At 37.8% G+C, this 26,990-nt stretch overlaps 1 long non-coding RNA gene across 1 annotated transcript in view; it reads right to left on the minus strand.

Moving 5' to 3' along the window:
• Nucleotides 1-9,165: 9,165 nt before the first annotated feature.
• Nucleotides 9,166-26,990, minus strand: part of LOC132367237 (uncharacterized) — a 248,699-nt gene continuing 230,874 nt past the window's right edge. The window contains exon 3 of the long non-coding RNA XR_009503740.1: nt 9,166-9,232. This is a non-coding gene — a long non-coding RNA (uncharacterized LOC132367237). The remainder of the gene's footprint in view (nt 9,233-26,990) is intronic.

Consider the following 26,990-nt stretch of genomic DNA (forward strand, 5'->3'; position numbering starts at 1 on the left):
GCACTCTAGTCCATCTCATTGCAATTTAGGCTCCATATTAGAGCTTAAGGACAAAGCCCCAGGAAATAGTAAAGCATTCCTTCACATAGTTTTGTTATCCATTCATATTAGTGCTCTCTTCAAACTTTTGGTAACAGGTAGCCAGTAAAAACTTGGATACCTACTACTTCTCTTCGGCATCCTAAAAGACACATAACTTACACTCGATATCTTTTGGTGGAACAAATGAGAATATCCATTAAATAAAGGGCAAAATGTTGAGATGTAAAGTACCGAGATAAAAACAAAATTTTATTGTTTTTTTATGTGACTCTAAACTTTGGGAGCTAAGCCACAGTCATCTTTGGTCTGGATCCAAAGTGGATCTTCGGAACAAGACCTAAGTAGGGAAAAGCTCCTTTTCCTATTGCAATATTTGATAATCCTTTTCTAATTCAGTGACTTTTTGACATTTTCACAACCCCCTCACCACTTTGAACACTATCAGAGAGACAAGTAAACCTGAACTTCCAGGTTAACCATTAGCTTCTTAGAGATATTTGCTTGGAGAGTATTTTTAGCTTCTGAGCTCTCAACATTTTATTATATTCAATTTTATACCTTTAGTTTTGATTGGGTGACTCCTACATGTGCAGCATAGCAAGAAAAAAAAGTTAAAATGAGATAAACTATATACAGTAAACTAGAAAAAAGGTAAAGGCAAAATCTTCCAAGAAAAAAAAGAATTATAAGTTATCACTAGGTAGTTCTTTTAAGAAATAAGGAAATAAAAGATACAAAGAGTTCTGGAGACTCACTTTATCTTAAAATGGCTTTGATTTCAGGACACTGCTACTTGAGTTTTGAGTCAGAAAATGCTGAATAAATCCATCCTTTCCACACAGAAAACAGTTCTTATATCAATTTTCACTTTATTGTATTATTCAGGGCAGGCTAACTGATAAAACAATTTCCACATCTCAGTGGACTAGTAAAATAGAATTTTATTTTTCACTCCCTCAAAATCCATAGGATGGAGAAGGGTGGGTACTCTGCTCCACAGAGTATCTCAGGAACCCAGGCTCCTCCTATTGTGTGCCCCACTGTTCCTAGGGCCTTCGAGGCCTCAACTGAATCCTCTGTCTTTGGATGGCAGACAAGCAAAGAGACAAGCACATGTGGAGGGTCATACTGAAGGCTTTTATGAGCCAGGCCTGGATGTGGTACACATCACTTTCACTCATATCCCAAGGATCAGACTTCATTAACTGAAGAGGAGGCTAGCAAAGGTGGTTTTATTATGATCCCAGGAGGAGAAAAAATGGGTTTTTATGAACACATATTCTTTGCCACTCTTCTGCTTATTGTGGTTTAGGTGTTCATATTCATTTCCAGTATCATGGAAAATTCACTTCAAAATTATCAAGACCCCTGTATAGAGATCTTTTACTTTCAGACTGATGTATTTATGCCAGGATCTTTTTGTCTTGTTTTTCCCCTCTGTCGCCAGCCAAGTTCTAAGGGACCCACTTATTACTAAATCTTGATAAGAGCATAGATTTGGGGGGACCCAGATTCCTGAATATGAGTTCTAGCACAGTTCTTTTCTGAAGTTCATCTGTAAAGATAAGGAGAAATGGGAATCACTAGTATATAAAAGTTGTACTATCTCCTTGCACTGAGGTGAAAAAAAAATGCATTTATCAAAAATTCAATTGCTAAGAAGGAAACAACACAGTGACTCTGCTATCAGAATTGCTAATAGACTAAGGGATTACTACAAGCAGCAGGTAAGAAGGCTGGCAACAGAAAACTGAGTTTCCATTTTATAAGAAAACTATCAGAAACTTAGGGGCAAGGAAATCCACTTGTAAAAGGTTTTGATTTTGCAGTTAAAACATGAGCTGTGGGAAATAGTAAAAGAAAGGAAGGAAGACATTCAAACTCAGCATACATTAGTTTTATAGACAGTCAAGGAGAAATGGATCAAATTAAGAAGCACACTGAAGTGTTAAAATCTCAACTGGCCTTTTCAAAAGGGTGTTGAGAGACACCAAAGTAAAAAAGAAATGGATTTCTAGAGTCAGTATAGTCAGATTTCATTCTGTAGACAATAAACTGAAGATGCAAGGAGTCTTTCGGCTGCAACTGCATAGAGAAGGTTTCAGAAGGTAGGTTGGGGGAGGAGTATATATAAATACTTGCACTGGGCCCAAAGATACAGGTTTGGAAAGCAAAAGGAATTCCATCTCTAGTTCATAAGTCTATTTCTCTAGCAGGGACAAATGTGAACTCAGGAAGAAATCTTTCCTGGGAGGGAGCATCCAAGGTCTAAGAAATTCAGGAGTTGGGGGCTGATGATGCAGCTATTGTTACATAGTAACATAAATGTCAGCAAATGGCTAAGGTGGTTCTTCTAAGGATGGAAAATTTGAGAGAGAGAAACAAGAATTTGGGGAAGTAGGAAATGTAAGGCCATAAACTATACCAGTCTTTGTTTTAAGTCTGAAATTCTCAGCTCACAAGAGAGTGGAAATTCCAGCCCTAGTCAGAGACCGCACTCAATTAAAACTTGGGATTCCAAGAACTCTGGTCTAAAGGGGAAATATGAATTAAGATCAATGGACTAAATAAAAAGGAGAAAAGGTAGCAACAAAAAAGAGAAGTCTTTGAATATTATATATATATTTAAGAAGATAAGGATATTTTAATAACCCTCTCCTAATTTATGTATGCAGGGCAGGGTTTTGTTGTTGTTGTTACTATTTTCTTCTTTTGTTCCATTGTTCACCTCAGAATATAAGAAGCAGAGTGTTACAATTAGCTCTAAGTGAGAGATTTCTCACATGTGAGGGTTAAATTCACAGACACTAGACTCAGGAAACTGATGGAAACTCTGGAAAAGCTAAATAATCCAAGAAAGTTTTCTTTCTTAAAATTTTTTATTTTTCCTTTTCAGTTCTACCAGTTATTACAAAGTCTTTGAAGTTATCTTTTATTTGTAATAGAATGTAGGTCTGTCTTGTAACATCTTTTGTGTTTTAGAGACATCACTTTTGCTTGGAAAATGCTTTTATTTGTGGGAATTTGCTTAGATTTTAGGGGCTTCCAATGCCACATGGGTCCTGAGTATTCGTGGAGAAAGTGTGGGACTGGTGCTATAATGTTCCTGTGTGTCTTGTGGTTCCTCTGGAACTTTACAAGAACATAGGAAAGTTTTCTAGTTGGAAGACATCCATGTCTGGACATCTACTACATCCAGTGGGAAAATGTAGGCCCTCATCAGGGCACTACTGATGAAGAAGAAATCCTATTTCTCTGCCAAGACATCCAGGTGAGCTCTCCTTTGACTGAACCTCAGTAAAATAGAAGAAAATGCAAGAGAGAAAATGCTTTTAGACATAAGCTAGGACTTTAATTTATCTGTAAAAAGGGAGACAAGATTTCATTTCAGCTATCAAATTTCCCTGTGGTAAAAGGAGGTTTATATAATAACATGAAGGGTTAATATTGTTAAAATGTACAAATTTGGTTGCAAAATTGGGGGATTTTAAATTGGTGGCTTCGTGTTATTTGGGCTCTGCTATTAGCTGACACACCTTGTATAAGCTTGTCTGGTGAATAGGTAGGAGAAGGGGAAATAGAAACTTGGATAATTTATTCTAATATAGAGTATGCTCTTGGGGTGTCACTCAATTAATTCCTGTACTGACCCATATTAGAGGTTTTGGGGGACAATATCAAAAGGGATTTTCATGATGGCCTAAGGGGATGGTCTGCCAGTCTAATTGGTCCCTGCTAGACTATAAACTCTGTGGAAATAAAAATTAGGAAATTTTAATTACACTGACATACTTTAGTTGCAAAAATGTGGGTTAAATCGTATTTATGGACATATGTACTTGAATACAAACCCTTTGTTGAAAATTTCCTTTTCAGCAAGACAGGAAATTGAAGGAACAAGAATATATACATCTTACAACCACAGGAATACAAATGAAGATGCTAGCCAGATGGAAAATTGCTTTTTGAAAGATGAAATTGTGCATGATTTGTTTCTTGTCAATGTTAAGAGATCTTTTCTGTATTTATCAATAATTAGTACAACAAAATAAGACTTTCTGTGAAGTATGAATGTCTGACTACATGTTTTAAATGTAAGAGTTTAAACACTTAATTTTGTCAAGCATATCTGATTAGAAGTTATATTTCTTCACTTAAAATTATATTTGTATTAAAATTTAAATTTCCTCTCTGACTTTGTAAGTGATCTTGCTAATCTTGTTTTTATTAATTCATTATTATTTATTATGTGGTGAAATCTCTTTTTAGACTGAGACAATTTTGTTCTTCTGCAGCAGTCTTGTTTTTTTAAACTCCTCTCTGACTGATTTGACTCCAGCACAATATGAAGTCTAATTTATCCAGTTGCTCCCTGAGAGCAGGACCCACATCTGTTTTGCCCTTGTCACTGCATTCGCATTGCCTAAATTAGTTGCCCAGACTTCCCAACAGTGTGACTGCATGTGACTTGTTAAAAATAACGGAGCCACATGAAGGTGTAAGAAGGTGTTTTCTGATAATCCACTGTTCTTTTTCCTCTCCTAATTGTTTCAACAATGTCTCTAGCTAACCACTGGAACTAAGCTGGTAAGACGAGTAAAAAGCAATAATCAAAAGTAGAGGAAAGTTGACCTCTAAAGCCTGCTCAGGTTCCCCTCTCTACCCCATTGTCACTGTTTCCCTAAGAATGAGTTAGAATCAAGGATACACAGTCCACCATAGTACCTGGGCCATGAGATTCTGTATCTTTGTGGAATCACCTTTCCTTCCACAAAGCTGGAAGAATAAGAATGCCAAGTTTTCCTATCCTGAGAGAGCCTGGGTTAGTGACATGAGCATTGGTTGGCAGGGGAAGGTAAATACTCTCCTCTTCAGTCAAATGCCAAATGATTTCTAGTTGGCTTATGTTTATTTCTATCATGTATTTAGCTCTGGACTTGTCTTTATCTTAGAGACAAGGTCCCTTACCATTTATATTGGAGGTCATTTAGGCTTACGTCTAGTATAGGCAATAGGAATCATCCAAAAAGATCATCCCAACTCACCAAACACTGTAGTACAAGGCAAAAAACTTACAGTAATAATATGCAAGGCTACCTAAAATGCCACTTCTATCAAAAGTTCAGAATTAACCACATCTTCCCTTGAAGCATACTGACAAGCTTGCATCTCTATATCATATTTATTTTGTTCAATACACTCTTATATCCTAACTATATTAGACACTGCTCTCAGAGCTTTACAAATACTAATGCATTTAATTCTAAATTATTTAATATTATTACTCCCACTTTAAAGATAATGTATTTGAAGTTCAGAGACATCAAGTCATTCGTTCAAGCTCACAAAGCTAATAATTGGTAGATCATGTGACTTCAGCACCTGTTCTCCTAACCACTAAACTCTGCTCCTCACACTTATTATGTCTAGTTGTAGTATCTACACTCATGCAATTTTCCCTGAATTTCCTGATTTTTTTCCAAAGAAAACTGTCAAGTGATACATCTCTCCCCTCCTTTCTCAGAAATTTTGGGTTTGACTAAAATACAGGAAATTATTCTGTTATTATTAGTTATGTTTATTTTTCATTTAATGGAATGATAATAGAAGGAAAAACAACCAAACCATATTGAGACTTGCTATATCTTAGGCCTAATATTCTAATATCTAAGATTACTATATTCTTATATATTACAGATACACAGTATAAAAAGGGTTCTGGACCTAATTCCACTTTGAGGGGGGGGTGGTTTCCCCAAACCAACCAATAAACAATTCTTAAACACTAGCTGGGTGTCCTACAATTCAACTCAATTCTGACACTATCTACATGGAGAGAGCATCAGGTCTCACAGGTTAAGGGTGAAACCAAGCAGGACCCTGCAGGGCCCTCCCAGGTACAAGAATCTCCATGTCCCCACTTCTCATCTGTAGAAAAAGCTTTAGTATCCTAGGGCTTTCTCAAACTGGTAACGACTAGAGACGTGAAAAAATGCAGAAACAAAGGAAAAGCAATTAAGCAAGGAAAGTAATAATAGCTTGAACAATAGAGTCACAGACTCCTAGTTCCTCCTAAAGGGATATAGATAAAAACATGATTCATATCCTTGAGTTGTTTTACGGAAACCAGGACTCCCACTAAACAGAAACTGCTAACCACAAGCACATAGATGCCAGAGTGGTTGGAACCAGATTGATGATTAAGATTCCCAAAACATCACCTTGTTACCTCACCACCAACCAGTCAGAAGAATGTCCATGTGCTGATCATGTATCCTGTGACACTTGCCCCCGATGTTGCCTTTAAAAACCCTTGCATGTTAAGTCATCAGGGAGTTTGGATCTCCTGAGCATTAGCTGTCCAGTCTCCTTGCTTGGCACTGTGCAAATAAATGCTGTACTTTCCTTCACTACAACCTGATGACAGTAGATTGGTTTTGCTGCACTTCAGGCAAGTGAACAAGTTCAGTTTCGGTAACAAGGGCTCATTCCTACAAGAATGTCCCCCCTCTCCTACCCAACTTCAGAGGTCAGTCACAAGTCCAGGTTGTTACCTGTAATTCTGACAAACTGCTATAAATCAGAGGTCCCCATGACCCCCTTCTTGATTTTGATTAACTTCCTAGAGCAGCTCACAGAACTGAGAAAGATTTTACTTACTAGAGCACCAGTTTCTTATAAAAGGATATAACTCAGGAACAGCCAGATGGAAATGATGCATAGGACAAAGTATGGGAAAACGGTGCTGAGCTTCCGAGCCCTCTTGGAGCATGCCACTCACCTCAAACCTCCAGATATTCACCAACCCAGGAGCTCTCCAGAACCCCTCCTGTTGGGTTTTTATGGAGGCTTCGTTACACAGGCATGACGGATCAAATCACTGGCCATTGCTGATTGACTCAATCTCTAGCCCTTCTCCCCTCCCCTGAGGTCAGGTGTGGGGGGGAGGGATTGAAAGTTTCAACACTCTAATCACACATTAGTTCTCCTGGCAACCAGCTCCTGTCTTTAGGGGAGTTCCAAAAATTAACCTGATGAAAGACACCTTCATTGTTCTTACCACTTAGGAAATTCCAAGTGTTTTAGGAACTGCATGCCAGAAATGGGGATGAAGACCAAACATATATTTAACACACTGTATTTTGTAATTCTCACAATAACCCTATAATATTAATATTAATACTCCATTTTAGTGCCAAGATTTGAACCTAGCTCAGGCTCTATGCTATGTATATATGGTGACCAATATGCTATAGGGCCTCATATAAAACAAACATTAAGCAGGCAGTCTACATTTATGCATTGATAATTCCTCAGCATATGAAACTTGGAGATGTGCATGGCTCTGCAACTCAGGTCTCATACTTTTCTGACACTCCAGAACCCCACTGAATACACCTACTCTATCATTAACCAAAATTTCAGAGAGACCTGATTGGGGTTTGTTAGGATTGCAGCCTGGGAGACACAGATTCAAGAAGCACTTGAACTGTGTTCCACCAGACTACAAAATAAGGGAAGCTTATAAAGGCAAAAAAACCTACAAGGTTACATAAATTGTTTGTCAAGAATTAGGATCGGAGCTGGCAAGATTGCTTGTTAAGCAAGGATTGGTTGGGCTCTAAAATGGTTACATAGTTGCAAAGGGTAGAGGAAACTTTGAAACTACAGGATGCAGCTAGCAGCTGCTAGCAGATAATGTTTTGAAAACTGGCTGGTGGTATTCATGAGTTTGATACAGTTCAGAAAAAATTCAAGTTCTCAGTGATGCAGGAGTGTGTCTGAAATCACATCCACAACGGCCACCCAGCTCCATTTTGGATGCCTGAACCATAGTTACTCCGTTTTGATTTTTAAATGATCTTAAATATGTCATCACCACCCTCTGCAAGATGCTGCCCCCTCTACTGGCACCAGATGCTCTCCTGTGTATTTGCCTTGGGATCTGCTACAGGGGCCTCCTTCCAGATACTAGCTGTCGGCTATGCTAACCTCACAGGCTGCTCAGGTATATTTTTTAATCCATAGGTCTGCATCAAAACACTTCTCTCAGTTTCAAAGGAAATAAAACAGGGGACATTAATTCATTTGGAAGTAATTTTTCATCTTTCTCTACTCATTCTCTTTTCTTCACTGGACAAAGAATAATGTGCTCAAGTATTGAACTAACTTTACCCCAACTGTCTCCAAATTTAATTTTTAGAAAAGAGTCCTCAAAAGCATCTCTCTTCTATTTAGCTTTATTATAGGAAGTCAGTATAGTCTAGTGGCTAGGACCTGGAATCTGGAATCAGAAATTTGGGGTTCACCACTGACCTTGGACACACTAATGAGCCCCTGAGAAAGCCTCATTTCTCTCATGTTAAAAAAATGGAGATAATGGGTAACAATACCACTCTCCTCATTGGATTGTTGTGAAAATGAGACCATCTTATTAAAGAGTTTAGCATGTTGCCTGGCCTAGGCTAAGTAGTGACTAGCAATTAGCTGTTGTCTTTGCAGTAGCCATTTTACATTACATTAGAGTCAGTCATCCTGTCCATATGCACACTAAAATTACCTGCGGAGGTTTAACAACTACTGATGCTTGGGTCCAACTACCAGGGATTCTGATTTAGTTCATTTGGGGTAGTCCCGGGCAACTAGGTTATCAGAAATGTTGTTTTTCCACACAAGCCCCAATGTACCATTTTGTACATGGTAGATGCATGCCTTATAAATAAACCTTAAATAACATAATAAGCATACTTTAAAATTATAGCAATGGAATCCAAGCACTCAGCTATCTTTACCTGAGTATTGGAAGGTGGTTATTTTTTAACAAGTGACCAGCTTTCAGAGAGATAAACAAAGAAAAGCAAGGTGGTGAGAGGGACCTGTCTAAATTATTACATCACTCAAACACACCAAATCATCAATCAGGTGATATATCCTTCAGCAGGACCACATTCACAGCTAATGGATAAGGATCCTGAAGTATCCTAAAATGTTACTCCTGGATATGTTATTACTTAGAATAGTCATGGGTCATCGGCTAGTTAGGCAGAAGGCCTGGAATTCTAGTGTTATAAAACCCGGTTTCTCATTTGAGTCCCCACTTGCCTGTAAAATCCTGAGTAAGTTACTAATCTTCCTTCAGGCTCCGATTCTTCATTTGCAAAAGCAGGTTAATACCTATTTCACATGGTTCCTGAAATTATCAAAAGAGACATTCAGTGTTAATCATTTTTTTCATTGATAAAGGTTATACACATTAAATCTTTTTTTCACTATAGTTATATTCTCTGGCCCTCTAGTCTTCCACCAGCCCCTCCTCTTCTCCATAATTTCCTGTTTATGTCACTATTAAGGATATTTTCCTATTAATGTAGATGCATCCCTGACTTCTGACTCCCCAAAGGTCAGGAACTGGCCTTAGTTCTGTATTCCAGGAACCTAGCTCATTATCTGATACATAAAATATGTTTAATAAATACTTGATGAAAGAATATATGGAAATCAAGAAGCCAGAATTATGAGCAAATAAATTTTTACCAAGGTCAATTCAGTGGAAGAAAATTGTCAGACTATGAAAAGCTATGTAGGGAGAAGCAACTCCAAGCCTCAATTTAACTTCCCTGATGTTTAACATTGACTACTGTTTTGAAGGTAAGATTTTAGGAGCTGTCATATTAGACTTTCAATTCATTCAAGTCTCATTTATTAGGTGTGATAAAACTCAGGATTTAAGACCCTAGATAATTAACCAAGTGTGCTTTCAATTTCAATCCCCGTTACCTACAAATATTTGAACTAGCATTTAATGTTTATTTTGAGCTATCACTGCTATTCCTGGACCTTTGCAACTCAATGAGTTTCATTTCCTTCCATCTTAACCAAAGGAGAAGCACTGACTCTCATCAGAGGAGAGGCATTTCAGGTCGAACATTCCATAACTGGAATTAGAGTTAATGTAAATTCATTCCTATGTGACTTGCGTTCCCCCAGTAAACATTTATCATCTACTGCCTCTGACCTTGCACCACTACATGCCACACTGAGGCCAAATTATTGCATTAGTATTTTTTATACTTGAAATAAGTAGAATTTCCATCTCTGGCTTTATTTCCCACTCCTTGATATCATAATATTATCCAAGTTAGCTTTATAATGATGAAGAATTGAATTATATGGTACAGATGAACTTATTTGCAAAGCAGAAATAGAGTTACAGATGTGGAGAACAAACTTATGGTTACCAAGGCGGGGAAAGGGGGGTGGGATGAACTGGGAGACTGGGATTGACATATATACACTACTATGTATAAAACAGATAACAAATGAGAACCTATGGTACGGCACAGAGAACTCTACTCAATGCTATGTGGTGACCTAAATGGGAAGGAAATCTAAAAAAAAAGTGGATGTATGTATACATATAACTGATTCACTTTGCTGTACAGCAGAAACTAACACAACATTGTAAAGCAACTATACTCCAATAAAAATTAATTAAAAAAAAGAATTGAATTATAACCCTAGACTCGACATAACTTAGCTTTGCTTTTTCAGCTATATCCTACATCAGTTGTTGAACTCTGTGTCTTCAAATCATCTGGAGGTCTTATTAAAATGCAGATGCTGATTCAGTAAGTCTTTGATGGGGTCTGAGATTTTGAATTTCTAACATGCTCCTAGATAATGTTGTTGATGCTGGTCTAGGGACCACATTTTCAGTAGTAACGTTCTAGATAATTTCAATTCACTATAATTGTTTGAACTTGTTTCTCTGCATTCCTTGATTCTTTAGCCTCTTATTACAGTCATTCACTTATCCCCTAGACTCGTACTTAAGAAGTTTTCTCAGGTGTAGACCTTGGGCCATGTAGTCAACTACAGCTTGTATTGTTTGTCTCAGCTCCACAGTTAGCACCTGGAGTACCCACACCTATCAGCCTTATAAAAACCTACCTGCAAATAGAGTCCTCACAAATAGGGACAAGAAGTAGACATTCAGCAACAGTGAATGCTGAGACAGATCACTTAGTGTGAGTCCCAGATTCTCTATGTGTTTCCTTTGAAGCAAGACATAATTTTTACAAACATTCTCTGAATCCTTGAAAAAATGTGCATTGTGTTTTCAAACTAATGAATTATACTATTCAAATTATAATGTATGTTTTGCTTTTAAACATATTTATATATTCAAAATTTATGTCAATAACTTTGTTTTCAGTCATTTTTTAATTTAACACTTTAATATTTTTATATTTTGAGATTTGAAACTTAAGAAAATGAGCCACTTGATACTGTGTTCATCTGTTGTGGGTATTGGAATTATTATATTCTATTATAACTATTACATTCTGATAGATTGTATGAAGAGGTGATCTCCCTGAAAGGCTATTATCAGAGTCAGTTATCTTTGGAACAGGCAGTTCCTAAGATAAGGGACCAGGAAATAACAGGAAATGATGAATTATCAAGGCAGAATATAGAAAAGAGGCATAACTCCTAGTAGATACCTCTCTAAGTCTTGATCTCTTTAATTGGGACTTCTAATATAAATATGCTTTAATATTTTTTTCTATGAGTTAACAACTTACATGTTACTTGCTATATTCCCTTTTATCATTACTTTCAGTTTCATCTTTAATAAGTCCTTATTTAAAAACTTTAGCTTGGTTTCAGATGTACAATGAGGAGCAATGAGGAAACTGTAAAGCAACAGAGGCTTGAAGCTTGGAGGAGGGAATACAGATTTGGGAGACTTCAAGATCAGAGATTCTAGTTGTGACCCCAGACTTCAAAAGCAGGTACAAGAATAAGGAAGCTGGCAAGCATAGTATCTTGCCCAATGATTGGTTGGTGATGGATGCATGTAAGGAATCTAGTGAAGACTCACAGGACATCCATCATTCTTAACCCTAACACCGCAGATAGCATGTGTGCTACCCAAGAACTTATGTCTCTCCAGCCCCTACCACATAATACATAGAAAAGGGAGAGGGGGGCTTCCCTGGTGGCGCAGTGGTTGGGAGTCTGCCTGCCAATGCAGGGGACGCGGGTTCGAGCCCTGGTCTGGGAGGATCCCACATGCCGCGGAACAACTCGGCCCGTGAGCCACAATTACTGAGCCTGCGCGTCTGGAGCCTGTGCTCGGCAACGAGAGGCCGCGATGGTGAGAGGCCCGCGCACCGCGATGAAGAGTGGCCCCCGCTTGCCACAACTGGAGAAAGCCCTCGCACAGAAACGAAGACCCAACACAGCCATACATACATACATACATAAAAAAAGAATGTAAGCAGACAAGAATAGCATTAAAAAAAATTAAAAATTAAAAAAAAGAAAAGAAAAGGGAGAGGGAAAAGGGCAGAATTGATTCAACTTGTGGTCACGACTAAGAATCTCAAAGAGGCTGACTTGACTTGAAAGAGACTTTCAAACTAGAAGAGAGAGAGCTATGGGGGCAGTTTAATTTTTTCTTTCATGACTATGCAACAATAGAAGATGAGGTGGATGAGAGCAGTTACAGAAATAAGGTTTTCTTTGTATCCACATCTGAGACATAGTATGTATATCTCAATACTGCTCATCTACTTTGATCACAATTAATATTAAAAACTCTTGCATTTGTTATGATATGTTTATCACCAACAAATACCATGTTGCAAAATACTATTGCTTTTCTGTCCTCAACTGAAACTGTGAGCAGCATTCAACACATTTGATGATTTCTCCCTGCTTAGAGAAGCACTCTCCTCTCTTGGCTTTCATGATACTACCTTCCTCTGGTTGTTCCTTCTCAGTTTCTTTGCTGAATAATACTGGTTGTCAAATCTGAATCTACTTCTTCTCTTACCTCGCTTATCTCCAAGATCAGAGGTTCTTAACTCTAAGTGCATATTTTAATCACCTGAGGAGCTTTAACAACTAATGACCCCTGGGTCCAACCTCCAGAAAGTCTGATTTATTTGATTTGGGGGTATCTGGCCAAATAGATTAAAAACTGTCAGGTTACTGTAATGTGAAACCAATAATTAGAAGCACTTTACTAGACATTTCTCCTATTGATAAATATAAATTTCTATATTAGCTTCAGAATTCTTTCCTGAAATCAAGATTCAACCAACTGCCAGAATTCTGATGATAGTATGGCTGTTTATATTGGACTGTTTCCTGCCAATCACAATTATAAACTCTGGACAAACAAACATATCTATGTCTATTTCTACGTCTCTTCGTATCAACTGAGAGCAGGCAGAAACTGGAGCTGATATTACACTTTCCAGATTGGAAACACACTGGGTGAGATCCACATTTAACTGGCTTTTCCCATGATAGCACTCTCCAGTCTGCCCTGTGCACAGGAGATAGAGTTCAAGCAGAAAACAGAAGTCTGAGGTCAAAGTCTGGGGCTGCTAGAAATTGATGAGGATAGGTAAGTGCATGAAAGGATGAAACCACATAAGGCGTGATCCCCAAATCTGTGTGTGAACTCTTCCAAAATTCAGCTGCACATGTGTAGAGTGAGATTCTAATGAACTTAGTAGAAAACAACAGTTGGAAAGCTAAAACACTGAACAGGAATTTTACTAGCTGCCTGGTATTAAGGAGGTGCAGTTTGGAATTCAAGTTCTGCCTAATTAGAGGAATTAAATCTAGGGTTTGTAACTGATACTCCAGAAGGGCCACATCTTATAGTAGTAAAGACCATTCCCAGGACTAAAGTCTATGCCCTGAACTGAGCGAAAAATTCAATTACAATCACTCTAACAAAACTAAAAACAAAACCTTAGGATCAAGTTGGTCCACCAGCAACTTAATTGCTTGCTAAATTAAAATTAACATTTTCCAGAGGAAAGTTACAGAATCCAAACTCTCTGCAAAATATTATTCAATGTACAATAAAATTACTAGCAATGTAAAGAGGCAGGAAACTCAGATCTATATTCAAAAGAAAAATCAGCCAATAAAAGTGGACACAGACATAGCAGATATTGGAATTAGCAAACAATAAGTTTAAAATGACTACTATAGGTATATTAAAAAGTTAATAGGAGAAATGGATATGATGAGTAAAGATACATTTCAGAAAATATATGGAAACTAAAATTGAACCAAATGGCTACCCAAGAACTGAAAACTACAATATCTGAAATTAAAATAAGAAGTGTTTTCAGAAGAAATGTATCAGTGAAACTGAAGATAGGTAAATAGAAATTTCCAAGCTCTGACGCAGATTATTTTTAAATGTAAAAAAAAAATGAACAGAGCTTCAGTGGCTTGTCAAGTAATATCAAGAAGTCTAACATATTGGAATGGGAGTCGCAGAAAAGGAGAAGAGAGATAATGGAACAGAACAAACACTTGAAGAGATAAGGTTGAATATTTCCCAAATGTGATGAAAACCCACAATCAATTGATCCAGGAAATTTGGCCACCTCCAAGTAGGAAATATTGAAGAGCCAACTAATCATTTCAAATTTGGGTTACTCATAGATCTTAAGACTAGCAAGTTCAGAATGATCTCTTGATATTTCTTTGATACTTCCCACTCTTCAAACCTGCTTACTCATTTCCCAATATTTCTCATTTTAGTAAATGGTATCCCACTTACCCTGTTGCTCAAAATGAGATTCTGGGAGTCATCTATATTGGTTTCCCAGGGCTGCTCTAACAAGTTACCACAAACATGGTGGCTTTAAAAAACACAAATTAATTTTCTTATCATTCTAGAAGTCAGAAGTCCAAAATGGATTTCGCTGGGCCACAATCAAGGTGTCAGCAGGGCTGCATTTCCTCCAGAGGCTTTAGGGAGAATTTGTTTCCTTGCCTTTTCCAGCTTCTACACGCTGCCTTTATTCTCTGGCTTGTGACCCATCCTCCATCTTCAACGCCAGTGTATAGCATCTTCTCCCTGACTCTTCCTCCCCATGCTTTGGTCACATGGTTTCCTTCTCTGCCCTATCAAATCTCCTTCTGATAAGGACACATATGATTCCATTTAGGACCCATCCAGGTAATTCAGGCTAATCCTCTCCATCTCAAGAAGCTAAACTTAATCACATCTGCACTCTCTTTTGTCAAATGAAGTTATATTCACAGGTTCCAAGGATTAGAACCTGAATATGTTTGGGGTCTGTTATTCAGCCTACCACATCATCTCTTATCGCTCTTCTCTTACCCCAATTTTTAATTTTTTCATGAACAATTCTTTTTCATTTTATTTGAAAATACATCTTGAATCCACCCACTTCACCTCCACGGCTATCCCTCTAATCCAAACTACCACTAATTAACATCCAAAGAAGGTCCCCTCTGGCTGAAACACACTTCCTTCAGATCTCCTTACTATTATCTCCTTCTCATTCTTTAGACTGTAACTCATATATTCACTTTTAAGAAGGCTTTGATAGCAATATCTAAAGAATACCTAGTTTTACCCTTTATCTCCTTTTAAGATCTTGACGTATTTCAAAATCAACATATTGATCTGTTTCCTCTATCAATTAGGTTCAATCAGGAAAATAGAAACCTTTTGGCAGCTTTGAACAAAGGAATTGGTTACCCTAGCACTGGAAAGTTGGAAGAGCAAAAATGAGTAGGAGTCCTGGAAGAATAAAGTAGGGGGAGGAATGTTGTCCAGAAATTAATACCTGCGAAACCAGATACCTCCCCGAAGGTTAGAGGACAAAAGGGAGGAAGTGTTACCAGAATCGAAGAGCATCTGGGGATGCTGTACCACTGATAGAGGTAACAGAGAGGAAGAAAAGAGCATCTTGCCTCCTCATTTTCTATTTCTCTATAGAACACGAATGCAAGTTTCCTACATTGCCAAGGAAGTACATTTTGTGGGCCATATATCCTGAATGAATTGGGAACTGTTTAAATGTAGTCTGGCAATAATAGTGGGTAAACACTGATTGTTCAAAAGCTCTTAATCTCCAACAGTAAGTATTTTGGGAAAATCTCCTTTTAAAAGCATCAGATGTTCTCTGTTTTTTACTAACTGAATCTATCTACAACAATTGACCCTGCTGTTCAAAACGCTATTTTTTAGAGTTACTTTTCCTGAGAACTTTAAAAACAAGTGTGGAGGTTTAAACAGCATGAGCACATACTTGGGGGAATTTATCTTGTTTCCCAATAAACAAAAATTACAAATGGCAAAATAACTCTGTAATACTGTAGGAAGAGATCAAAATGTATCCTTTCCCACCACTGGAAGCCATGCTCATTATAGCAGGAGCCCTGTGTATGAGCTCCACTGGGATCTTGGCCTTTAGAACAAGATGTTAAATAATTATCATTAGCATAGCAATGGGAGCTGAAAATAAGCTGCCTTAACAGATCTACTTCCTGCACAAAGAAAGCAGCTAGCACAAGTAGAGGGCAGGGACTTGTAAAGTCAACATTTACGGAGTACCTACTATTCCATAAATAGTAGTGTCAGGAATTTTTTTAAATGTATTTATTTATTTATTTGAAAGAACATAGGATTAAGAATCAGAACACCTGTGCCTAGATCCCAACTTTGCCTTATTAAAATGATGTGATACTGAGAAATATATTTAGCCTCTCAACTTCAGTTTTCTTAGGTATAAAATAAGAGTAAAAATAACAATGTCATAAAGAAATTGTGATGATAGCCTAAGGAAACATGTGAAGTTGTTTGTAAAGTTGTTATATAAATATTTCTGTTGAAGACTATAAATTGCTACATAAATATTTCTGTATTTATGATTGTAAGTATATAAGAAGTATTTTAAAAATGCCAACCACTTTAGGCATTTGTTTGCAAAAACAAGATGGCAGTTGTTAGAAATTAAGATGGAATTTTGAAGGTGTTTGTGAAAATGTAGGAATGCCTGAATCCTGTTCTGCAAATCATAACTCATCCCTGAAAATTCTATAGGGAGATAGACACAGAGAACAAAGCCAATGGGAAACAAATATTAGTTCATTATTATTGGGTAAGTACCTAATTACTCTTAATGCAAAATGTTGGCAAAGCTGAGTTAGAGGTTTGCAGCTTTTTGCCTGCAACCAGCCTAAATTCAAGTTTTGGAGTATTACCACCTGATGACCAACCACATGGTACAAGGGACCCGACACACTGACCAGGACTCTCAGGTTTTGTGGAAAAAATTAGAGGTAGCAGAGTTCCTCCCAAGAGTACCGTAAAAGAGAAAAAGTGAAAGAGAAAAAATATAATGTGGATTCCTGATATTTTTGGCACAGTATTCCTGCCCATTAGCAAATATGGATGAATCTACGGCCTAGAATTTGATGAATAAGATTAGCAGTTTCTTCTTCATGGGAAGGTGAGGGAGCTAGGATAGATGTGGAGAGAAAGAAACTAAAGTCTCCTCCCCTGCCTGTTGCAGTCAGCATCCCTAGATGGCCCTTCCCTAGCCAGCCTGTCTCTGATTGGCCATTCACACTTACTGAGTCCTCTGAATAAATTCAGGGAATGATTCCACACTGATGCACCCCAAACAGGAAACTAGGTTAGCCAGTGTGCCTTTATCATTTTGTTGCCTCTCAACTACAAATCTACTCTTCATTGCCTGATCTGTGAAATGAAGTTGGGTTCTTTATTTCTTCTTTGATATAAGGGGCAATGCTGAGGTTTGTCAATAGAGAGTCCTGGGGAGATAATCAATGGTGGAGGAAGGGGTTTTTTTTTTCTGGTTTCAGAGTGCTCCACTAATAGGCTCCTGCAGTTTGTGTAGCTTGTTCAGTGCCTGGTTCCTTCACTGCACACAACTCCAGTCCCGGCTCCTGCAGCATTGTGGTTTCTCCAGCAACAGGAATCTGCAGCCCAGATGTCTCCTCCAACACCAGCTCCCGCAGTGCACGGTGGCGAGCAGCACCTATGACCGACAGCTTCCTCCAGCACCCTCTCTGGTGGTTTGGCAGTGGAATGCCTCTGGCAAGATACTTCCCTGTGCATAGTTTTCTCAGCACTGTAGAGTACGGACTTCCAGTGGCTTCCACGGGTGCATCGCCACAGCTACTTTTCTGCCATCCAGCGGGTCATGGCCATGACCTCTTCAACAAGATCTGGATCTCAGCCATGGGGGGAGGGGTGGAAGGGGGGCTCTAATATATTGGATGCTCTGTCATACCCCTACGTGGTGGTAACTACTCCTTATATCTACCTTGCCTATGTTCTTTAGAGTTCTCTTTACTTCTTTATTAGCTCCTCCCTTGTTACTCAAATCTCCTGTTACTGTTAATATTCTTTTTATTAAACTTATACAAATCGCTGTGTAGTTCCTGTCTCCTGACTGGAACCTGACTGATGCAGCCAGGTTGGTGTAGGTTAGGCACTGCTCTAGAGAAAGGAGGGAACTTCTATTTACTGAGCACCTGCTCTACACTAGAACCTGTGCTGGGTGTTTCATCATTATCTCATTTGATCATTACAGCAATTCTTTGTTGCAGGATACTGTTATCGGCACCATTTTACAAGTAAGGACACTGAGGCTCATAAAAATAAGTGACTTAAGGTACCCCAGCTATTAAATGGCAGAGTTTTGGAATTAAACTCATTTATCTGGGTTAAAGCCTATGGAACTCATACAGCTAGGAATTTTCCAAAATTCACTTGAAATATTCTTTAGTTTTACTTCCCTCGTTAGCACTACATAATATCCTAGATACTTATTTATGGAATAATGCCCTTTCTACTTCTCTCTGAAATGGAAATTAGATTCCTTAGTGACGAGATGAAACTTGTCTTTATTAGAGTTTAAGCACTCTTTGCCACCAACATTTACCACCTCTCTTGGTGTGTCTGTAAGGACCCATTAAGAACAGCACGGATTGTGCTATCAATACCTAACCTTCAGAGCTACCGCTACAATGTTTCCTTTCTTGACTGATCTTCTTTTAACTCCAATTGATTTTTTCAAAATTTTCAGTTTCCACTTGATTCCCTGTTTTCTTGCACTCTTATCTTCCTTTACAACATCACAAACTTTATTTTATTTGCTTCGGCCCAGTGGGTGATTTCTCAGATGAAATAACTTGCTTTCTTTCTCTGATTCTAAAATCATCAGAGGAACCTAGTAGCATGAAAGGGAATTGTGCAATGTATTTTGAGGATCACAAATTACTCACTGGAAAGAAAATGACGGATATGTTTTTCTATTCTCTGCATATATTACATCAAGACGATAGTTTTTCTCAAGACCAAGTTCAAATGTTTTCTCCTATAAACCCCATACACTTTTCCCAGGGATGAGCCTAGAGGAGGTACGAGGCCCAATTCTGGCCAAAGAGTGAGGAAAGTGAGCTAGGAGATACCTGGAAAGATTATCCTCCCTGGAAAAAAAAAAAAAAGGCACACAAGAAGAAGACTCCTTTGCCGTTTTCTTCCTTCTAGCTCTAGACAGTTATGTGAGAACACAATATTTGGATACTCTGTGTGAGCTTGTTGAATGAATGAATGAATGAATGTTGTTTTGAGACACCACATTGGTCAATTGGTTGTAGGCAGTCAAAAGAAGATTCAGTCCCAGAACAATCCTTTGGTATTCTCTCTGGAAGAAATCCATTAGAACTAGATTGAGATGGGATTTAAGTTAAATAAATGCAAAAAGGGTGAGAGAGATTAGTCACTTGTGTTATATTCCATATAAACAGCCAAATGTGGTCTTAAATAAATTACAGAAAACTGTGGCTTTTTGTTTCTTTCTCACCAATACTTATTTAATTAAAAAAATTAATATTCAGGGTGTCTGCATTTTAGTGCTCTCTCACTCTCTTTTTATTGCCATCAGAAAACTTTAAAAATTACAAGAGGACAGGAGGCAGTTTTCAGGGCAGAGAAAGATGCTAAAACAAAATTGCATTTCTGAACCTGTCAGAGCTAAAAATATTTGAGAAATAAAAAGATACAAATTCAAAGGTCAAGAGGTTTTTTAAAAATTTAATTCCACCTGTTTCTTTTCCCAATTTTTGAGTCATTTAGAACTAATAGTTGATAAAGTCATAGAAAACAAAGAAATCTTAAAAGATCTCATATGTCTCATCTGTGAGGGCTTTAGATCAAACTAGTTAGTGATCACACCGACTCCAGGACTCTGGGTATGGTTTCTTTCCACCCACCCACTATGGCTACATGAGTAAACTCAAACAAAACAGCCCCATGAAATGTTAATTTACATTTTGTTCCTATTTCAATATAAAATTACACAGTATCAGTTTCCTCAAGGTACTGAGCCAAAGAGCGTTCCATGTTGCCCAGTCATTACTCTGTCTCCAATTCTGTCATTTTTCTGTCCAAAACCTCATGCATTTTGCAGGTGCTCTTTGTAGATCCATGTTCCATGGAAGAGGACCTGGATAGCTCTCAGTCACAGTTAGGTGGCTTATTTGTGAACACACAGCCATAGCCAGGAAGAGAAGCAAGAGCGGAACTCTCACTTTTGCCCCCTTTATCTATATTTGTAGCTGTGCATGAGCATGAGTCTTATTCAGTAATTCCAAAGCCATGAGGTTAGGTTAGCATATATAAAAGCACTGCAATTATCTTAAACTTTCCATATGCAGACCTTTATGGACTCCTATGTCTTAAAATAAATTCTTTATTGATTTTGCTATAATAATTTACAGCTCCAGGATAATCAAATTGGTGGATAACTTGCAGTAGCCATAGATATATGCAACAAGAAACAAGCACAGAAATGCACTTTCATTAATAATATCAATCTCAGAGTTCCTAAAGCAGATATGCCTTTTCTTGGCAAATATCTGCAGAGACAATATTTATTCCAAATGCCAACTCCAAGACCACTAGGATCCCTAGGAAGAGAGGTTGAGAGTAATGTAGAGCTATTGCCATCTAGTGGTTCACAATAGAAACATCAGGCTCCTTTTCTCAGGTCTAACAGAAATAGAAAATTTTTTATAAAGGTAAATATTTTGCAATTTTATTTCACTGCTCTGTGTATACGTGGTTGGATTAAAACATTTTTGAAAGAACTCACGGATGCTTATTATTATCTGAGAACAATTCAAACCTCTAGCCATACTGAAATTTTCATTCATCAAACACATTGTTAGAAGCCGAGCTTTGAGTTTAAAACTAGGGTTATAGAAATGTGCCATCAGAGTCCCTATTTCAAGCTGTCGTTCAAAAGCTATAGCCAGATATTCTGGATTTCATGTGTGTGACCCAGGGGCATTCTTGCATATGTTTTGGCTCTCTCTCCCTCTGTCTTTATACATGTGTGTACGTATGTGTGTGTATATACATATATGTAATATAGTACTAGGTATTATGCACACTCCAAACCATTTAACAAACTAGACATTACACAAAGAATACAATCAAGTGAATATGAATATTTAAATATTTAAATATTTAAATATTTAAATTATATGTATTAATTAAACAAGAATCTGTATTCACGGGCTCACTAAATTATTAATAACACTGAGCATTGTGATATGATGGGAGTATGCTTCATTAATTAAATAAAATTTGGGTTCAATGCCTTATGCTGCAGAAATTAAAGGTCTAGTTGTGTTTATTGTATTTTGATACTTGGTTTTGATGACCATCAAAACATTGCTGCAAAGTATTTCTCAAAAGATCTGTGGATCCAACAGAGAAGGTGAATCATTGGCTGTACTTTCTAAATCATGGTATTAATTTCTGAGTTTCATTCAAAAAATTTCTTGTTCACTTGCATTGTAAATATTTAATAAATTCTCCCTTTTCCTGATGTCAAAATCGGATTTTTTTTTGGAATGAATCAGAAGGGATTTTATTTTAATATTTTCATCAAATGGTTTTAAAAAAACCACTGAAACTCTTTATTTGGAAGATCTTAAAATAGGTTAGTGAGTTCTGATTCAATTTTTATTAAGTGTAAGATATGAGTTTATGTCTGAGACATATCATTTTTGACAACAATAATATAAACACTTCCAAACATCCAATTATCAACATTCTTTTCCCATACCAGGATTAAAAATAAAAGAAAACAAAGCAAAAACAATCACTTTCTCACTCAGTTTTAGAATGTCACCTCTACCTTGAAAGAAGACAGTAAGTGTCTTTATCTTTTTTGAGGATCTCTGTTAGGTGGCATTCTATCAACAGCTACTTGTCATCACAGAAAAGGTCAGCAAATTTGGAACACTGGTAATTTAGTGAAAGAAAACTGTTACTCTTTTAGGTTCTTTGTCAAAGATAATAAGGGAACTATGTTGCACAAAAAACAAAAATAAAAACAACACATAAAACAGATTTATACGGTCACACCTTATGTCATTACAATTAAGCATTATACAGAGTCTACTCTTCATGATATCAAATTCATAAACACACATAGCCAAGCATATGTGAGCCACACTAGGGTGCAATGTGCTTGAATGGATGTGTGAGGGTGCAGCTGTCAACTCCTTTGAGGTGCGGAATTTATATTCTCCCCTCAGGATACAGCTTATACCTTAAGCAACACATGGACCAAGTGGGGATGCCACTGTCAATCATATATATATTTTAAGTGTACTTTCTTTTTAGCCCATTAGATAAAGATGAATATAAATAAAAGTTGTAATATTTTCTTCCTGCACATCATTTTTGAGACCCTTGGGGAGGCCTTTGAAACCTTTTCAGGTTTTGATACTCCACCTTCAGCCCTGAGAGACAAGGAACTCTCAGGGGCCTGAATGTGGGTGCGCAGTTCCAAAGCAGTGGTTTTCTCTGGGGAAGTAGCTGCTTTTGGGCCAGTCCTAAGTGTGGTTGGACATTCCCCAGAGGCCTAGACGTGGACAGCTGGTTAGTAGTACGTGCTCCTGAGGAGCTAATGTCCATTCCTGAACTACTGGAAGCTTTCACTCATGCTAGGTTCACAGGAACACAGCTCCTCCCTGGAGCGGCCTGGGCTTAAGGAGCAGGCAGTCCTTCGAGGTCTGTTCCAGCCTGACGGGTGGTGCTCTGACTTCCCTCTGCTAGACTCTTCTCATCTTGTGCATCTTGGTGTTAGTAATACAGTCTGGAAGAAGGAGCTCTTCTGGCTCAGGCTCACGGAGCTGCTGAGCTGCAGGTCCTAGGGCAGAATTTGAAAGAGGCTGGCGACTCGGGAGCCTCACTGAGCCTGACAGCTCTAGGGCTCTAGGAAGAGCAAGAATCTGAGCCCTGGTGCCCTAGATGGCTGACTGTGTCATCCCAGAGCACCCACGGAGCTGGGAGAGAAGGTTTGGGGCATCACAGCTGGTAGTGGGGGAGGAGCTGGATACCAGAACTTTCTTCTGAGTCTGGAAATGAAATCCAGCCCCCGAACTCTGGTGAGGATACAGGCTGGGTTTTATTTCATCATCTTCTAGTCTGGTGGACCAAAACCAGCAAGAGTATCTGGATCTAGCAGCTTAAGTGGATCAGGGACTCTAGCTAAATCCCATCTCTGTTCCTAGTAGAGCTTCCCTTGTAACTAAAGCAAGCAGAAACATTTCATTCAGGTTTTGGTTTAAAAGGCCATAGAATCAGTACAGCTACTATGGAGAACAGTATGGAGGTTCCTTAAAAAACTAAAAATAGAGCTACCATATGACCCAGCAATCCCACTCCTGGGCAAATACCCAGAGAAAACCATAATTCAAAAAGATACATGCACCCCAATGTTCATTGCAGCACTATTTACAAAATAGCCAGGACATGGAAGCAACCTAAATGTCCATCAACAGAGGAATGGATAAAGAAGATGTGGTACATGTATACAATGGAATATTACTCAGCCATAAAAGGGAACAAAATTGTGTCATTTGCAGAGACATGGATGGACCTAGAGACTGTCATACAGAGTGAAATAAGTCAGAAAGAGAAAAACAAATATCGTATATATTAACGCATATATGTGGAATCTAGAAAAATGGTATCGATGATCTTATTTGCAAAGCAGAAATAGAGACAGACATAGAGAACAAATGTGTGGATATCAAGGGGGAAAGCAGGGCGATGTGGGATGAACTGGGAGATTGGGATTGACATATATACACTACAATGTATAAAACAGATAACTAATGAGAATCTACTGTATAGCCCAGGGGACTCTATTCGGTGCTCTGTGGTGACCTAAATGGGAAGGAAATCCAAAAAAGAGGGGATATATGTATACATATGGCTGATTCACTTTGCTGTACAGCAGAAACTGACACAGCAGTGTAAAGCAACTATACTCCAATTTTTAAAAAGGCTATAGAATCAAATATTGGGCAATAACCTTATTTATAATAAAAGACATGGCTATTGATTCAAATTATTAATCTATCTCCACCAAAGCATGACATATTTGTTCTATTTCTGTGTGAAGATGACTAAAATAGAATATTTTGATTTCTGATGACTCTGTACAAAACACAGAAGTTGGAGAATCTTAATCAAGGATGGAAAATACAGGTCATGTATATTGCCACTTCTCCATTCTAAACGCATGGCAGGCATTGCTACTGAGCTACTCCCCTTAGTTTGTACTTCATAGGCTCTTTCCAGCATGGCCAGGATGAATCATTTTCTACAAAATAGGAGTGCAAGAATTGTTACATTATTGACTTCTTAAAAATGTTTTATTATAAAAATTTTTTTAACATATACAAAAAGAGGATGGTATCATGAGCCCCCATATACCCATCACTCAATGTCAAAAATGATCCACGTTTGCCAAGCTCATTTCAACTATCCAACTCCACCTCACACATATGCATGTATATGTTTTATTGTTTTTAAATAAAATTAAATCTGTCTTCCTGTTTCTAGCTAGTAGGTGTCTAGAAAAGCAATCTTTTGATGAATCCTTTCTCTCCCTGCCTTCATACAAAGATGATAATGGAGGCTTCTGTAAAACTATATGTCCACAGAGGCCTCACCTGCCTTTGAGACATTCTGGAAGAGTTAATACACCTAACATTCATCCTATACTGAACTTCGAAGTCCTGTAGCTCTGGCGCTTTTGTAGCAGTCAGGCATCTGAACGTTTGCCTATGTTCCAGCCATAGTGTCTAGGGTCCAGCCTTCTGAGCTTTATCAAGCAGTCATTCCTTTGAAATAGCCCATTTCCATGGATATTTTAATGGATCAGACTTCACATTCCAAATACACCACAAACTAGCAGATTGCCATCCCCTTTTAAATGTTGTCGTATACCTCAGTTCTTTCACTGCTTTTATCTACTTCTCACCCTGGGAGAGACTGGCTTCTCTTTCCTCTTTTTCATGACACCTGCCAGGAATTTAAGCTTCCAAAAAGTCCATAAAAAGTGATTTTTCTACCAGAAATTTTGTTTTCTTAGAAATTATACCCAAGGGAAGGGAATACAAAGTCCTGGTTGCCTTCTTGGGATAAGGGGAGAAAAATACAAAATATAAAACATAAATACTGCTCATTCTTTTTTTAAATTTTTTTATAGGTAGAAAGCAAAACACAATTTAATATTTCAAAATTACCTGTCATACCAGCTTTTCATGATTAAAAACAAGGTGTCTATAAATGTGTTTGTGCTTTACCACAGTGTCTGATATATGTTTTATTTCTAGCCAGCCAATCATCAGCTCTTGCAGTCACACTGGCAACTTTCTGAAGATATCCATCATTCTGGAGGAGCTAGCCAAGGAAAAGCTAGAGTGACTGCTGGCAGTATCTGAGGCACTGAGGTCGAGCTGAAAGGTTCAGTCAGAAGAGAGCCCAGACAGCTGCTAACTGTGTTACTTGGCAAGCCATTTTACAACTCTGAGACTTAGGTTCCTTATGATATAATAATAATTATAATGCTGATAATAATAATAATGATAACGTATTCCATAACATCAGTATAAGTATCAAATGAGTGGATGTATAAAAATCACTTTTAAAATGAAATCAGAATATGAATGTTATTTTTGTGAAATTGAATATTATATTTCTTTAAATATGTAACAAATACAGTAAAAATAAACCGTTTGAAATCTCAGAAATTGTGGGATTTTCTGATCCTGAATAGTTTTCAAATGTTTCAGAATATATTAGAAATGCATTGGGTTTTGGTGAGCATACACACATGATCAGTATACACAAGTGGAGAGTGACTAAACCGGTTGGGTACTAGAGATGAACTTCAAGATTCATGCAGATACGTGCACTTATACCCAGGACATTATTACGGACTAAATTTTTGTGTTCCCCCCAAATTCATATGTTGAAATCTAATCCTAAATGTGATGGTATTTGGGGGTGGGGCCTTGGTGAGGTAATTAGGTCATGAGGGTAGAGGCCTCATGAATGAGACTAGTGCCCTTATAAGAAGAGGCCAGACAACTAGCTCACTTCCTTTCCTCCATGTGAGAATACAAGAAGTAATCAGTCATTTGCAACCTGGACCAAGATTCCGCACCAGAATCTGACCATGCTGGCATCCTGATCTCAGAACTCCAGCCTCAAAAACTGTGAGAAATCAATGTCTGCTGTTAATAAGTCACCCAGTGTATGGTACTTAGTTATAGCAGCCTGAACTGACCAAGACAGTCACTCTGTCATTGCCAAGTAATGACATTGGCATCTGAAGAAAGACCTTCTATCATTAATATTTACTACATCAAAACACTTGATAGAAGTAAGGTTTTTCTTACTATGCTATCATGAAATGAAGACTGCATGTCTCTCTCTGTTAAACTCCAAGCTTCTAAAAGTCAGAGTAAAAAAAAAAAAAAAAAAAAAAAGTCAGAGTAAGGCCTTAAGAAGGATTAAGAAGTTAAAATCAGACCTGGGTTCAGATTCAAGCTCTGACTCTTCCTAACTTGGGGCAAGTTATTTGAACTGTACATTTTGTTTTACTTACCTATCTCTCTAATTAAACTAAAAATTTGAAGGCAGAGGCCATGTCCTAGGCCTTCTCCATTTCATTCTATATTTTCCCCAATAGATTAGTGTTTCTCAGTATGGTGGTCTGTAGATCTCTGAGATTTTCCTTCCGTCT

The sequence above is a fragment of the Balaenoptera ricei genome, chromosome 6 (assembly GCF_028023285.1).
Source record: "Balaenoptera ricei isolate mBalRic1 chromosome 6, mBalRic1.hap2, whole genome shotgun sequence".
In the NCBI taxonomy this organism is placed as follows: domain Eukaryota; kingdom Metazoa; phylum Chordata; class Mammalia; order Artiodactyla; family Balaenopteridae; genus Balaenoptera; species Balaenoptera ricei.